Genomic DNA, 10,781 nt, shown 5'->3' on the forward strand with positions numbered 1-10,781 from the left:
AAATCGGTGCAGCCGTTTGAAAGTTATCAGCTCTTTTCTAGTTTTCTTATAAAGGTATTTGTGTCGGGGGTTTCTTATATTTCGAGTTATTTTGGATTGTAACTATGTACTTGTATTGTTTTGACGGAACTAAGCTAGGTTCCTTGTAGTTTATCATGGATTTTTGCAAAATAAGGCCTACTTTTACTTAACATTTAACAAACTCTTAGTTCATCGAGTTTATAGTCTCAAACCAGTCATCGATAAAAATACCAAGTGTAAATCCCAGCTAAAATTTCAATATCCACAACCATAATAGCTAATATAAAATCGACATTACTGCCTGAATAAACTACCTATATTACTAACTATTCTATGTCTTATTTTAGTAACCCGATACCAAGTTGACGCTATAGAAGTTTCCTTCGCCCCATGGACCGTTCAGGAGTCGATAAACCTGTCAAATATTACTGTCTGCTTGCTGAACAAACAATCAAACCCATCCATTTCAAAATGGACTTTATTTACATAGAGTTGGAATATATTCTTGATCGCATCACTTGTGGTGTTAAGGACGTTCTATGGGAGGTATATAAAAGTTTGAGGTGTGGAAATAACGAAGCTTCGAGTATTGAACGTAAACTGTACTCAATCGAGGCTGTGAGGAAGCGGGCATGTTGTTGACAACACTTCAGACGTTCTGTTATCCTGGTCCTACTGTTATTTTGTAGACTTGATATAATTGGCTTCAAATATAATAACATAGTAAGAAGGGTTTAGGCCGGGGTCCATACTTGTATAGTTTCCCTAACTTGTTACAAATAACTACAAACTTGACATTGGCTAATCTTTGTAAAGCCAGACGAGAGAGAAAAAAAAAGGGTTTAGGTCTTAAGTTCACTACGCTGACCAATAGCAACTGAGAATCTTTGAGAGCGAGAAACTCTCAAGCATGCAGATTTCCTGCGATGTTTTCTTTCACCGTACAGCAAGTGATATTTAATTTAATTATCTTAGTGCCTGAACAGATTTGGATGTATCGGGTATCGTTAGAATTTCCAATTCATCCTGAGTTATAATGTCAAAATAGTCATTTTTTTTAACCCCCGACCCAAAAAGAGGGGTGTTATAAGTTTGACGTGTGTATCTGTGTGTCTGTGTATCTGTGTATCTGTGTATCTGTGTATCTGTGTATCTGTGTATCTGTGTATCTGTGTATCTGTGTATCTGTCTGTGGCATCGTAGCGCCTAAACGAATGAACCGATTTTAATTTAGTTTTTTTTGTTTGAAAGGTGGCTTGATCGAGAGTGTTCTTAGCTATAATCTAAAAAAATTGGTTCAGCCGTTTAAGAGTTATCAGCTCTTTTCTAGTTTTCTTGTATAAAAGAAGGTTAGATAACCGTTAGGTTCATAATATTATGTCAATAGACAAATGTCAAGCTGTCAAGATGGACGTTGCCTAAATACATAATTATTTATTTGAAAATGATGTTTTGGAAAACTCAGATACTTTGGATCGTCGGGGGTGTTATAAATTTTTAATTTACACTTGTTTAATTATTTGAAGCGTTCTACGAAAGTTTTCAAATAACTGAAAAAGTAATCAAGCAGAAATAAGGCAGAAATTCAACCGTGGCTGAAAGGCGTACCGCAAAGTGAATTTAAGTAGAATAATCTAAGTCGAATTTAACTAAAATCTAGAATTGTTTGTTGCGTTATGGGACTACGAATGTGTCATACAAGAAGTACTTGTAGTTTATATTCCGGACTTTGGTCTACAATTACTATTCGCTCTCAGGAGAGGAAGCTGTCGGGACACCAATCAGCGGTGATGGATGAGGATCGATGCCGGCTACCATCAGCTACTTTCTCACCCAACCGAGTCGAGTATGATTCATGTTACGAAATATTTTACTACTAGCTACCTACTACATATACCAATTTTTTTGAATTTATAACCTCTTTTTCAATTCAATTCAATTCAAATTTCTTTAATAATTTTTAGTATTAGAAACTTGATGAAACGAAAAAGCGACACTAAAAGAGACAAACACATATATCTATCTTGCTACTCTGTCTAGCCTGCGAAAGAATGAAATTAAATAAAGTAGGTATTATACAGTGCTTCAGGCACCTCTAGCTTTTCTGAGTTATGTGCGTTAGCAATAATTAAATATCACTTGCTTGTATGTCCCGGCCACAACGCGATGTTCAACGGCGTTTCCCGTTAAACGTTAATGTAGCTACGATCAACGTACAACGGCATTCACAATGCCGTTTGGCGTTAGACGATATTAAAACCCCAATTCAATTGGCATTAGACGTTAACCGTTCAAGTGTGGCCACTCTTTTTACCGCCTTAACTATCGAGATAATTATGGCGTTGTTGGGCTTTGACGTTAACCTTAATGTAACATTACGGTGAAAGAAAACATCGTGAGGAAATATGCACGCTTGAGAGTTTCTCTATAATGTTCTCAGTTTCTATTGGTCAGCATATAGTGGACTAAGGCCTAAAGTCTAAGCCCTTCTTATTCTGAAGGCCGTAATGTAATGGGCTAGCAATAGATTGAGAATATGATACTCTTAAAATCGTCCTTCTACCTCATCTTACCTCAGTAAAAATAGTCGAAAATGACGAAGCATTAACCAACTCAAAATAGTTACTATTTTAAATTCTTTTCCAAAACACAACTCATGTTATTTCGAGAGCAGCACAAAATCAATATTCCCCACAGTGCGTGCGTCTGTTTGTTCAGATGACGGGACAGTACAAAAAAATCACTCCACTATACGGAAAATAACCATATTTCGAGCACCTCTTGTAAGCATGACATCTTTCGAACGTCAAGCAATGTGGTTTGTAAATGTAACGCTACCTTTTAATATGCTTTCCTTACGTAGCGTTTAGTAGTAAAGGCAGCTTCTCATGGTGCATAATTTCACGAACTGTACCGATATACCACCTCATCTAACAATCTTTCAATAAGAAAATGTTCTTTTTTTTTTGCAGGAACCCTCATATTCATTTCACATTATAAATGATAAAGTGTGTCTATCGGACTGCTGGATTTTCACAGTCCATCCATTCAAACGGTTTTTATGAAAGGTACAAGGAATGGACATGATGTGATGGCTCGAGCAATTTTTTTTATTGTGAACTAGGCTTGCGCTTGACGATAATCATGCCTACTAAAAAGCAATGGTTGACGTTGGAGTGCGCTTATCTTAAAGTTGTCAGAACAGCGGTGCGAGTGATATAACTACCGCATAAGACTGTTAAAATTCACTCCACCTCGCTCCTTTAACCTGCGTAGTAATTGCCTCCATTTTCAACTGTCGTCTTCTATTTCTTTCTTCTCTCTGGGCTGGTTTCCGCACATAAATATTTCCGTCTATTGTGTATATTTTCAAAATGGACGCGTTTCCTATCCTAGAAACCTGCCATCTGACCGCGCGATTTTCTTTTCTTTAGCGCACTAGTCGAAAAAATGTTGTACGCATAACATGGTTCGCGCAATCACGCACCGTGAGAAGACAGCATAACAAGTAAAAGGTGGCTTTTGTGACAAATCATCATTGTTTATGTTTCTCGGTAACTCGGAATTCTGGTGGCTGAGTGATTTCGATTAGCAGACATCCGCGACGTGGGTGACCGGTGTGAAACTTTAATTTGCTTAGCGGTATAAGTACGGTAAAAACGGAAAATAAAGAGAAGGAAATAAACAATGTGTAAATGGAAAAACATGGATATGAAACATGACCCTAAACAGCTGCCTTCCTGATACAATGCTTACAATGTAATCACAAATTCACGGTTTTAGGGTTTTTTCTTCACTTGTGCTATAAAATCTACCTAACTGCCAAATTTCATGCTACTAGGCCAACCGGGAAGTACCCTATAGGTTTTCTTAACAGACACGACAGACCGAAAGACAGACAGACACAAAGTGATCCTATGAGGAGGGTTCCGTTTTTCCTTTTGAAGTACGGAACCCTAAAAAAGAGTAATTACCTACCATTTGTGTCTGCCCCGTGTACGTGGTGTCAACAATGGATATTCGTCACAAAAAAGAAAAGAAAAAAGTCCTCAGAAGCTTTCAGAACTTTATTCTTGCAATACATTCATACATTCCTTCAGTTATGATTATTATTGTAGTTAAACCTATCTCTTGTAAAAACAGTTAAATGCCTTTTAGTCAGTGCTCCGTCGTTTAAGCATTGGCAGTGCATACATACGCACGTATCCTGATTGCTGATTGCATTAACATCGGGCACATGGCGCATTCGTTAGCCGACTGCAGCCATCCGATGCGCTAAACTCGACTAAACACTGTTTGCTCAGTATCTACAGTTACTACCGATTGTATATTTTATTCTTGCAAAAAACAATTCATCCATATTATTTACTACTAGGCTTCGCCCGCGTGGATTTCGATTTTTTTAAATCCCGTAGGAACTCTTTGATTTTCCGGGATAAAAAGTTGCCTATGTCCTTCCCCGGGATGTATCCCAAGTCTGTACCGATTTCATTAAAATCGGTTCAGCGGTTGGGCCGTGAAAACTTAACAGATAGACAGACAAACAGACAGACTCACTTTCGCATTTATAATATTAGTATGGATTGAGGCGCATGACTCCAATCAGTACCGGCTGTATACCTTCTTCTTATACTTTACTTGTCTTACAAAAGTATCTGTTTCATACATACAAGATTTGTAACTTAAGTGCCATAAGTTTGAGTTTTAGATTACTTATTTTCTGGCGCTAAGTAACACACACACACACACACACACAGACCACGTCTGCCGCAGAACTGACGGCTGCTGGGGTAGACGTGTTCTGGAGTGGAAACCGCGTATCCGCAAGCGCAGTGTGGGACGACCTCCGACCCACTGGACTGACAATCTTAAGAAGATAGCGGGAAGTGGGGAAGGCGGAGGATCGTGTGTGGTTGCACGCTCTTGGGAAGGCCTATGTCCCGCAGTGGACGTAGACATGAAGATTGATTAATTGAAGTAGGTATATGAACTCTTTTGTTGCGAAATGGGCAACCCTCGCTATTAAATGGTCCGATAATACCATTAAGCTGTAATGACGAAATCCCATTTGCCGCTTTTATTCGTAAAACGCTTTTCCATGGCTTTCCCCATAATCACATGATGTAGGTCCGTCATATATACCTACATTGAGCAACACACCTAAGAGTAGACGCTTCCTTCCAAAAAAGATAAGGCAATTTTATGGGAAAATAGCAATATGTATTTTGAATCTTTTTTCTTGAAAATCTCGTTTTATTTATATTGATTTTGTAACTGTACTGCCATAGCTGAAAATCAACGCTATGTCTTGTATGCTGCTCCAGTACTTGTTGGCACTAAGCATAAAAGTTCTTAAATCAATACCTTCCGAGATATTATGTATGTTTCCTCGAATCCTTCACCAAAAGCGTGTCATTTGAAAATATAAATTTTAGCACAGGTTTATTTCTTTTCATTTTTTGGGCTTGGTTTATAGAAAAAACAAAGGTGCCTTACTAGAACCCATTCTAGCTGCGGCTTATTGGTGAGCGTTTATGCTTTATGTTCACTACCCAAAAGTTGTTATGGTGCGGCTTTTTGAACAACGCATCAACAAAACATTGACAAACTTTCAAAATACCTCCAGTTCTTCATATAGGTAATTTCTTGACCCAGTGGTCCCATACTTTTACAAAAGAAAATATTGCATTACGCATCCCTTCTTACTATAAAGAGGGCGGTAAGGTTTTTGTGGTCCGTCATACGTCACATGACCAGGACGGGGCCCAAATTGAATTTTTCACGGAATGCCCGGCTGCATTACCGACAGGCGGTGTCGCTGTCATATCAATTTATACGGCAAATTTCATATTTTCCGGAACAATTTTTTTGCTGTTGCCTTTGGTTATAGATTGCAGACTTGCGCATTATTATTGAATTTGTCTTTGTTATTATGGAGAAAGGCAAAGAGCACAGCAAGCCGAAGTTTTTGATGCAATATTTTCCAAGAAAAGACAAGGGGTTTTGAAATGCAAACTCGATTATAGGTATGTGAACAGTGAACCGACTGCTTCAAAGCAAAGCATTAATAGCCCAGTGGTTAAGACTTCAACTTCCTACTCTGGTGATCTGGGGTTCAATTCTCGGCACGCATCCTAACTTTTCGGAGCTATGTGCGATTTAAGCAAAGAAAACATCGTGAGGAAACCTGCATGCTTCAGAGTTCTCCATACTAATTTTTTAATTTTGGGTAGTACTATAGTTAATACTTATAGGGTTTGATTCGAAAGATATAAACCACGTTGCGGTTCATTGAAGCAACTTCAAAGGCACGCATTTATAAAAAGTGCTAAAAAGGCAAATCTATATCCATACTTAATATTATAAATGCGAAAGTGTGTCTGTCTGCTAGCTTTTCACGGTCCAACAGTTTAACCGATTTTGATGAAATTTGGTACAGAGTTAGCTTACATCCTGGGGAAGGACATAGGCTTTTTATCCCGGAACATCAAAGAGTTTCCACGGGGATTTAAAAAACCTAAATCCACGCGAATCCATTTCTTTTGTCATATATTAAAGTAAGAAAATTGACCGCCCACATCGTCCCATAAAGCTGCCCAAAGTCCAGACATTTTTAATTTTAGTTACACAAGAATCACCTTTGTATCTATTTCAATAAAGTCGTAGTGAACTACATAATGTTGGTTTGCAAAAAAAACACGATTCTTACACTTCAGTTGAGCGATAACCAAGTCTATTACAATTACAATAGAGTAGTAGTGAAGTGTAGCAATATGTTGGTTTTCTGGAGTCAAGGGCCCCCCACGCATAAACAATGATTCAATCTAGACTTGGAGTGGACGCGTGGCGCAACAGTCCTTGTGGTCATTGAATAGGACTTTCATTGCCAGTTATGGGGCCCGTAGAGCAGAGGTACAGATATTATTATGAATTTTAGGGTTCTGTACGTCCAAAAAGAAAAAAGGAACTCTTATAGGATCACTTTGTTGTAAAAAAAATATGGCACCTGTATAGCGCTATTTTCAATGTAAAAAAAACTAACTGTTTTTTCGGTAAGGCGTCGTGTTTTAATTTTTTATTTAAATTACGATTTGTTACATGATCTTCAATTGCAGGTATAACTAAGAATTTTGATTTTTCAGGAGCTAGGTTGGTATAAGATGTGTCAAGTGACTAAAAAGCGATTAAAGATTCACTAGGAAATACTCACTGTAACTAAGTATTAAGTAGAACCGCAAATAATAATAAACAAGTGTAAATTAAAAAATTACAACACCCCCGACAAGTGAAGGTTACAGTAACTAGAAAAAAGCTGATAACTTTCAAACGGCTGAACCGATTTTCTTGGATGATAGCTAAGAACACTCTCGATCAAGCCACCTTTCAAACAAAAAAACTAAATTAAAATCGGTTTATTCGTTTAGGCGCTACGATGCCACAGACAGATGCACAGATACACACGTCAAACTTATATACCCCTCTTTTTGGGTCGGGGGTTAAAAAACTAAGTTGGCGCTTATACTTACGGCAAAAATGTAGGTGTCAACGATATTTTCAGCGTTGGCAAAAAAGGAAACTTCGGGGATATATCCTCAAGTTTGAACAGTGATGAATGCATCGTCGACAAATTTGTTACCAACTTGCGGACAAGTTGCGGAGTTGCGAAGTCTGCGGGGGATTATACGAAAATAATCCTTTTCCCCACCTCTGTCGTTTTTCTCAGTGGCGCAGTGGTTACATCGTAGCTTTTATGTCCCGGCTACATTAACGGCCAACAACGCGATGATCAACGGCGTTTCCTGTTAAACGATCAACATACGGCACGTATGAACGGCATTCACAATGCCGTTTGGCGTCAGATGATTTTAACCCCAATTCAATTGGCATAAGACATTAACAGGGTTCTCTCCGTCACTCGTTTCATACAATCGTAGTTCCAATTTTATTTGAATATTAAGCAACCAAAGTCCATGAAATTTTGCAGACATATTCTAGAAACTAATATCTGTGTCTGTGGTGTTTTAGATTTTTCTAAAAATATGTAGTTTTAAAATTACAGGGGCTCAAAGGATTGTATGAAAATTTTTAAGACCGCGTAACTTTGAAACCGAATATTTTAACAGAAATCTGGAAAACCACAGACACAGATATTAGTTTCTAGAATATGTCTGCAAAATTTCATGGACTTTGGTTGCTTAATATTAAAATGAAATTGGAACTACGATTGTATGAAACGAATGACGGAGAGAGCCCTCTTAACCGTTCAAGTGTGGCTACTCTTTGGCTAAAATTCCAGACTCAAGATTTAAATCGGTTAGTATTGCTATTTACAATTAGTTGTCAGAAAACTTCAATAGATGCTTTACTTTATTTGAGACGATCTATTAAAAATACAACATTAAAAGAAATCGGGAACAAAAACTGCGGAGTATTAATCAAAACTTTTCACGATTTATGAAAGTATAGACAGTTATAGCGTCGTAAAAAAGTCTGGCTAATTGTAGCCATGTAAAGTGTCAACTCAAAAATGTAAAAAAAAAAAAAAACAATATTGCGTTAGGTACTAAGAACCGGTTAGCAAGTTAAGCATTGAGTTGCAGTCCATAGAGATGCAGGACTTTTTAATTATATCTTAGGCTGTATCATCGCTTACCACCAGGTGAGATTGCAGTCAAGGTCTAACTTGGATCTGAATAAAATATATATATATATATATCTGGTGAAAAAACGCCCAAATTCCAAAACCTTTTGGAGATTTATTTTTTTAACTACATTTCTTTACTTTACAGGATACTTACTAGGTACCAGAAAAAGCGTTCCTGCTACCATCCCAACTTGAAGCATGGTATATAAGTTTTAGTATAAGTATAGAATTTTTCATATGAGATCTATGTATTTTGTTTGCCTTATTCTAAGATGCTAGGGACTTTGAACTGTGCAGAACATCATTAATGAGTTGTAGCTTTGTTTAACAATAAACAGTGTTTAATTTTGTATGTCTCCGGCTGAGATAGGTACTCTTTAGCACTGAAGTTTGATTAAGTTTTATTGGTTCCTTTTTGTTTAATTTTTTAATTTATTCGTTTGTTTAATTTTTTTTCATTGCGTGGGAACTGTACCTAACATTTAGTTTGAATAATTTAAAGAAAAGTGCAATCAATGTGACTTTTACAACGCTTTGTCTACGAAAAAGGCGTGAGAAAGCGTCGTCTCACTGGTTGTGCTTGGGCTGCTAGTTGAGACGGTTTTGCGGGATATCTCTGCCTCTATGTAAGACACCACTGTGAGGTTAGGTATATGTCGTAATGGGTCGCAGCGGGCGGATGGACGGACGCCTCCTAATTAATGACGCAACATGACACCCATGACAAACAAATTGTTTGATGATTTTATACCAATTGGTTATAGCGTTTTAACTTATGACTTGATATTTTATTGTGTATACGATTATAGACCAAGAGCTGACAACAGAGTTCTTACCAAAAAGTAAGCTTTGTGGACGTCATTAGAAATAGTTAGGTACTAGAGACTAGAATATACTCGTAGTTGTGGTTATCGCAATACGTGCGTTTCGTCATATGAATGCACAAGGAAGGCATCAGAAAAGAATGGAGACACGCAGCACTGCAGTGACAACCACTACGTCTCTATCAAGAGGGTAACGACAGAAAAGGAAGGATCGCATTTATATTGTTGTTGTTGCTCTTGTATAAGTTTTTCTTTCTTCTTTCTAAAAGAATAGAATAGAATAAATTTATATTCAAATATACTTTTACAAGTGCTTTTGAATCGTCAAATAATTTACCACTGATTCGGAATGCCGTTCTTACCGAGAAGAACCAGCAAGAAACTCGGTGGTTGCTCTTTTCAATTGTTCAATTTACAATAATATTCCATACTATACAAGCAATTGCAGCCCCGCGCATTGCTGGAGCGAGTCAAATCCATGCTTTTTTATCATTTACATAATCTTCGATTGTATAATAAGCTTTTGCCAGGATTATTTGAAGTTTAAAGAAGAAGAAAGAAAAGCGTTTATTTGTAGATATTAATGAGTGAGTCAAGACTTCTTTTTATACATTATATGTAATTAATTTAAAATATGCACGTTTGAACAACGTTGCGTTTTCATACAATACGGTAAATAAGACATTATTCCGAAACAGTGGTACATGCTTTTGACAATTCAAAAGTACTAGTAAAAGTTTAATTGAATGAAAAATATTTTTATTTATTTATTTATTCTTCTTTCTTCAGTCTTCAGGTTTCTATCTTATAATGCCAATGGTCTAAATACTTGATTAATTTACCTGTGAGCTCCTAGCCTATGATGGTTACAATAACAAACAAGGCACGGACTATGCGTAGGTTGTAAGACAAACTTTGTTATTTATTATTCTATTATTAATTTTTAACGGTTGTATCAATAAATAAGTGAGCTATTAATTTTGAGTTATGTACCATTGGAGCTGCTAAATTATTCTATTTGCATTTTACTAACATGTTCTGAGGCTGCCGTAACATCATGTTATGTTTTAACTTGAGATGAAGGCAAGAGTTATTAAATAAATTATTAGTAGATAGACTACAAACGGATATAGTGAGGCAGAGTCTTTTAAAAAGTGCTTAAAAATATCATTATTTGAGTAGGTGCCGACCTACCTAACGTTTTTTTTTTTTCAGACGATGTTATAGTAAAGTAAGGAAATGTACCTATTACCGACGGACGAAGACGTAATTAATTAATAATAAATAAATCA

The sequence above is a fragment of the Maniola jurtina genome, chromosome 9 (genome assembly GCF_905333055.1).
Source record: "Maniola jurtina chromosome 9, ilManJurt1.1, whole genome shotgun sequence".
NCBI classification, from domain to species: Eukaryota; Metazoa; Arthropoda; class Insecta; order Lepidoptera; family Nymphalidae; genus Maniola; species Maniola jurtina.